This window comes from Physeter macrocephalus, chromosome 14 (assembly GCF_002837175.3).
Source record: "Physeter macrocephalus isolate SW-GA chromosome 14, ASM283717v5, whole genome shotgun sequence".
Classification (NCBI taxonomy): domain Eukaryota; kingdom Metazoa; phylum Chordata; class Mammalia; order Artiodactyla; family Physeteridae; genus Physeter; species Physeter macrocephalus.
Window position 1 is genome coordinate 75,302,407 of NC_041227.1, and position 6,379 is coordinate 75,308,785.

Genomic DNA, 6,379 nt, shown 5'->3' on the forward strand with positions numbered 1-6,379 from the left:
CCCGTGTCCCCTGCATCGGCAGGCGGACTCTCAACCACTGCGCCACCGGGGAAGCCCTACCTATTTTATATATAGAATTTTATGTTTTTAAATGCTTGGGGAAAAAATCCAAAGAATCATTGTTCATGACGTGTGAAAATTATATTAAATTCAAATTTCAGCCCATAAATAAAGCGACTTTGGAAGGTAGCCGCGCTTCTTCGTTTACACAGTTGCCTTTGCGCTAGGATGGCCGAGTTGAAGAGTTGTAACATCGACCACGTGGCCTGCAAAGCCTGAAATATTCGCTGTCTGGCCCTTTACGGAAGAAGTTTGCCATCTCCTGTCCTAGGAAAAACTATGTGCCTGGGACAGGGGCTTGGGGGGAGGGTCTCACCATTCAGGAGGTAGACATTTATTTAACCCCTTGTTTTTGGTACAGCACCCACACCTCAGCTGCGCCTGGTGGCCTCGATCCAGCCGGGTCTAGTTGGTAGCCTGAGGGGTGCAGGCTCCCAGACCCACAGTGGATGAGTGGCCTTGTCCTTCACCCCCTACCCTTCAAGGGTCAGGTCCTTTCCTCCCTGGGCATCCGGCGTATTGGCAGCCAGGCTTGGACTCCTCGGGAGGGAGACTGGAGGGTTTTCCCCCGGAGAAACTGACCAAGAGACGAGATCTAGATGCTGACAGTTGGGAGTTGAGAGCAGCTCGTGGTGGACAAGCCCTGCCCACAGCCAGGGCCTTCCAGAGTCCCACGATGACATGTGAGTGGACGGCCGAGACATGTGAGCAAAGCCCCCATCTTTACGTCTGGTGAGGTGGAGAATTTCAGGGCTGATCAAGGAAGAGACGGGGCCACAACGTGTCAGGATCACAGAACAGGCCTACTGGGTCGGGACTGCGTGAAAAGGACCTTACAGACAGCTGCAGGAGACCTTACAGGGGCAGCTGTGGCACCCAGAGGGGGAACAGGGCAAGGGAACTCCCAGGAGAGAGTAGCATCGCTCAGCAGTGCGGTGGGGAGTTTCCAGGCCAGAGACCCCTGAAGGGCAAGAGCAGATTTGGGGTCTTTAATGGCCCCAGGGTTTGTCTTATCTAAGGTAAGCTCATGCTGAGTGAAGTTTTGCAAAGCGGGCAGGCTCAGGTGGCTAAAAATACCCTCCTTTGGGCTATATTTAAAGCAATCGGATGTGTGAGGATTTGAACTTAGCACTGGTGGGCTTGGAGCCTGCTGTGAAGAAGTAAAAAACACTGAGGTCATCTCTAGCCCATGAAATAACAGCAGCCACAACAAGAGAAAGACCAGGAAACCACGGCAATGGAGGGAGCAGGAGAAAATCGTGAACAAGAACCTCTGCTGTTCACGTCCTCAGAGATAGGAGAAGAAATTGCAGGGTGGTCTATAAAAGGAACACTCAGAAAACAAAAGGAGTGTCATTGAAATGGAAATTATTGGAGCAAAAATGGAAAATTCAACAGAAGAGAAGGTTAAGGAAATAGGACAGCAAATAGAACAAAAAAGACAAAGACTTTTTTTTAAATGAGTGGAAAATGAAAATGAGAGAAGCAACCCAGGAGGTCCCACGTCTGAATTTTAGGAATTTTGGAAGGAGAGAACAGAGAAAATGAAGGGGGGGAAATTATAAGTAAAAGAATTTAAGATGATTTCTCAGAAATAGAGAACATGCCCACTGAATACTCAGCAAAATGAATGGGAAAGAAACAAACCATAGATGTGAAATGTTTGAGCCTAAAGATTTCCAGAAATCAAAAAGATTTCTCATATAAAGGACGAAGAGTCAGAATGTTCCTGGGTGGCTTAATCGCAATATTAGAAGTTAGGAGACAAAAGTCCATGGGAAAATAATTTCCAACCTAGAATTTTATGCCCCAGCTAAAAAAACAGAGTTTTCTTTAAAGGAGAGCAAAAAGACATTTTCAGATATGCAAGGTCTCAAAATATGAACTCCAACAGGCACTCTATCTCAGGATGCTTATAGAAGAGTATGCTCCACCAAAAGGAGGAATAATCAGGAGAGAAAGGGAATCCAGAAGCAGGAAATCCAACATATGTGGGGTGGGGATGGTCCCAAGGTGACACCAGCGCGGGACTGAGAAGCAGCCGGGGCATTTCTGGGGCAGGAAGCGAGAGCTCCAGAAGTTTTCTAAAGAGTAAAATACATGCCTGTATTCAGGCGATAAATTGAACTGTTCTCAAAACAGAAAGAAAACATTTTAGCCCCAGTGGAAAAGGACTCCTTTGCATTTCTTAAAAAAAGAATAACTTTTTTTTGCTGTTGTTGTTTAGCAGTTTTCAAAAAAACCAATCAAGTCCTTCTGTTTTTCCATGTCGTTTGTCATTTGTGTATCTATATGATAATATGAAGAAGACAAAATTTGGGGTAAAGAATATTGCAGCATCTCTGGCTATCTCCAGAACGCAAGATCATACTACCCTCTTGTCTTAAACACTTCAGTTTTCCTCTTGAATATTGTGCAGCAAAACTCCCCCTAATGCATAGAGCCCATGGGTTTTCCAGATGGCTTGGGGCCTGTTCTATAATGTGAGCACAGTAAGAGCCTATATCTGGAGGATTTTAGTGAAAAGAGCCTGAGCTTTGACCTGAACAGACTAGCCTCTGCCACTCTGCAGCTGATGTATTTTGGCAACGGTTCTGACTTTTAAAAATGATCCTGTCCTCGCTTTGGCAGCACATATACTAAAATTGGAACGATACAGAGAAGATTAGCATATAATGTGAGCACAGTAAGAGCCTATATCTGGAGGATTTTAGTGAAAAGAGCCTGAGCTTTGACCTGAACAGACTAGCCTCTGCCACTCTGCAGCTGATGTATTTTGGCAACGGTTCTGACTTTTAAAAATGATCCTGTCCTCGCTTTGGCAGCACATATACTAAAATTGGAACGATACAGAGAAGATTAGCATGGCCCCTGAGCAAGGATGACATGCAAATTCGTGAAGCATTCCATAGTTTTTGTGTATCACGGGATAAAGTAAATGAATGATTATATTGATTTCTTTGAGAACTGAGATTTTCAGCATGAGACAAAGAAAACAGATATGTAAGATCGAAGCAGTTAAACAAAAACTCTATAGTCTTCAAGAAAAAAAAAAAAGATCCTATCGTGGCTACAAAGCATCTAGTACCATGGGTGGTTCCTAGAGATGCTTAATGCCTTGTGGCTGTGACATATGTTAATGTTCTGTAGTTTCCACAGTGCTTTCATCTGTCCTTTCTCATCACTCTTCATTGAGGTGGGAGGAGAGGTGGGAGGGCGAGTTTGAAGTCTCCACTTAAAAACAGACAAAACCAAGGCTCAGCACAGTCTAGTCCTCTGGGATGGACCCTTTGGTGGCGTAGCGTTTCTCGTCCCTGGGCAACTCTCTACCACAGATAGAGCCATTGAGAAGGGGACTTCCTTGAAAGATCATTCACTCCTGCTGTGGTTTTACTTCCCGTCCTACCCTCCCAGCAGCAGGACCATGTGGTTGAGAACAGACTGTGATTACAGACCTGCTCCCAGAAAGAGGGTGTTTTGACATTCCAAGTGGGACCAGGAGGGATAAGTGATGACAGGACAGAGTGGATCCAGGAAATAATGTTTTCCTATCCATTACCCAAAGGAAATTGGAAAACAAGTGTGTATGAATCACTTCACTCCTGTAAATACGTTTACTACATAGATGGGATAAGAAATATCAGGGCAGTCTGCAGAAGTAATAAGGACAAAGCCCCAAGCAAAGGATAGAGCTTTTATTCTTAAGCAGGCTTAGAGTTCCTCTTTGAACATAACTAACTTAACATTTGTGTTAAACCATGTCTTTAAAATGGTGAATGGGAAGGATTGTGCCAAGAATGCCATTTTAAACAAATTCAGACTTCTCGAGTCATTTAGAAATAACTCAAAAAGCTTCAGAGACTATTATAATAACTGCCATGAGAGCAGGATTCACATTTAATTGTCTGAGCAAATTATCTGTGTATATGAGACTTCTGTTTACTTTTTCTTTTAAAAGAAATGTACAGGACTTCCCTGGTGGCGCAGTGGTTAAGAATCCACCTGCCAAAGCAGGGGACACGGGTTCGATCCCTGGTCCGGGAAGATCCCACATGTCGTGGAGCACCTAAGCCCACGAGCCACAACTACTGAGCCTGCGCTCTAGAGCCCGCGAGCCACAACTACTGAGCCCATGCTCCACAACTACTGAAGCCCACATGCCTAGAGCCCGTGCTCCGCAACAAGAGAAGCCACGGCAATGAGATGCCTAGAGCCCGTGCTCCTCAACAAGAGAAGCCACGGCAATGAGAAGCCCGCGCACCGCAACGAAGAGTCGTCCTCGGTCGCCACAACTAGAGAAAGCCTGGGCGCAGCACCGAAGACCCAACGCAGCCATAAATAAATAAATAAAAGAAAAAGAAATGTACGGTGGAGCTAAGAAAGTTACGTTAGACCGTTTTGTGTAGGGCAAAGAACCCTGAGGGCGTCATTGTGTAAAGGATATTCATAATGTTGACCAAGTCAGAGAAAAATGAGTTAAATCGTACACACACAGGCAGGTGTCATAAACTTTAGAAAGATTTCCATGCAGAATGATTAAAAGTGTTATTTCTGAAAATATTAGCAAAAGGTCAACAAATGGGGATTGAATGCAGAAAAATTATTTACAACAATTAATAAATATCCGAAGACTAAAACACTAACATGTAAATGGTTATCTCTAACATATAACAATATATTCCAATAGTCCCGTTATAGACTGGCTTTTGGGAATTTGGAGCTTATTTTCCCAAATAAGCAGTGCTGTAGACATCAGTTATGCTCTCACAAAAGTTGAGGTAAAACATCATGCAGATAAAACCCTGTGTACCTGCAGTGAAAATCAGTAGAAATTCTAGCATAGAAGCACAAAAGGAAAACAATAAACTTGGGTTAGAAATGCTATGTTAGTTTGCATGCTAGTGTTCGAGGATTAGAGAACTACTGAAAAAAAGAGATTACTTCTGGGGGGATTCTGAGGGAGGTATCTGGGCTTTCAAATAACTGAAGTGCTGGTGGCACCCGTGTGATTTCACTTTAATACTTATGGCCTTCTCTTTTCTTGATACACTTATCTCTGGATTATTGTGAGTCTAATCAGCAGTGATTATTGTCATGTTTAAGTTCACAAATGGTATGAAGAGGGTGACGGGATAAAGGACAGTGTTGCTTTTTTTTTTTTTTTTTTTTGCCGTATGCGGGCCTCTCACTATTGTGGCCTCTCCCGTTGCGGAGCACAGGCTCCGGAAGCGCAGGCTCAGCGGCCATGGCTCACGGGCCCAGCCGCTCCGCGGACCGGGGCACGAACCCGCGTCCCCTGCATCGGTAGGCGGACTCTCAACCACTGCGCCACCAGGAAAGCCCTTTTTTTTTTTTTTAACTGAGGTATAATTGATTCACAATGTTGTGTTAAGGACAGTGTGTCTTTTAAGGTAAAAGGCAAATGATGAAAGATAGGGGCCGGTTGCAGGGACGTAAAGAGGGAGCTTGGGCACCCTTGTGAAAGGGTGTGAGACGGCATAACTTAATGGTAAGCAGTGAGGGGCAGGAAAAGGCAGTGAGTCATGGTTGCCCTGAGATGCCTCATCACACGTGTCCTTCCGCCGTAACTCCTGGGGCTCTGGTCAGCGTCTTCAGGGGTGGTGGATTCTAGGGGTGGGGTAGCGTGGGGGAGGGTGGAGCAAGAAGGAGGCGGGGTGCATCCGGCCACTGTACATACAGAACATCTGTAAACTGAACCCTCGTAACTTGAGGACTACCTGTATCGTGTATATTTCAATCTCATCCACGCCACCCCATTTTTTCCCCCCACATGGTTTCCCAATTTCTGATAATTGTGAGTCTCTGCAATAGAACCACGATTATTATCCATCACATCCCCTCCTGATAAATTAAGAAAAATGTAGCTTGAGGCGTTACAAAAGGACCAGAAGAAATCAATGACCAGATAGTCTGTTTACCTACACTGTGTTTCTGGAATGTGAATAAGCTAATGCACACTTGGTAAACAGGGGAACCACACTTGTATAAAGTGAAGCCCTATTGTTTCACATACAAGTTTTCTCAGTTTACTGTTTTGAGCTGCTAAAGCACCAGCGCCTGCAAGCAGAGCACACCAATGAAGCTGAACTCAGCAAGGTGCGGACAAATCCAGAACAGTACTCGCCCCTCTTTCCTCCTGTTAGCTCCGGTGGCCACATGCTCTATTTTGGAAAGGCTTATGCACACTTGTCCCTAATCTTTGTGTATTAGCCCATGTCTCCCTAACTCTATAGCCTCAAGCTTTCCTCACAGCCTTTCCATCAAGCTACCTTCCCCTTTTTTTAAAAAAAAATTCCCC

The 6,379-nt window shown here is 44.8% G+C and overlaps 1 non-coding gene across 1 annotated transcript; it reads left to right on the forward strand.

Moving 5' to 3' along the window:
• The first annotated feature begins 2,869 nt into the window (after window positions 1-2,869).
• LOC112065730 (U6 spliceosomal RNA) lies at window positions 2,870-2,976 on the forward strand. The gene has a single exon (XR_002892214.1). It is a non-coding gene; the product is annotated as a U6 spliceosomal RNA (small nuclear RNA).
• Window positions 2,977-6,379: the final 3,403 nt, after the last annotated feature.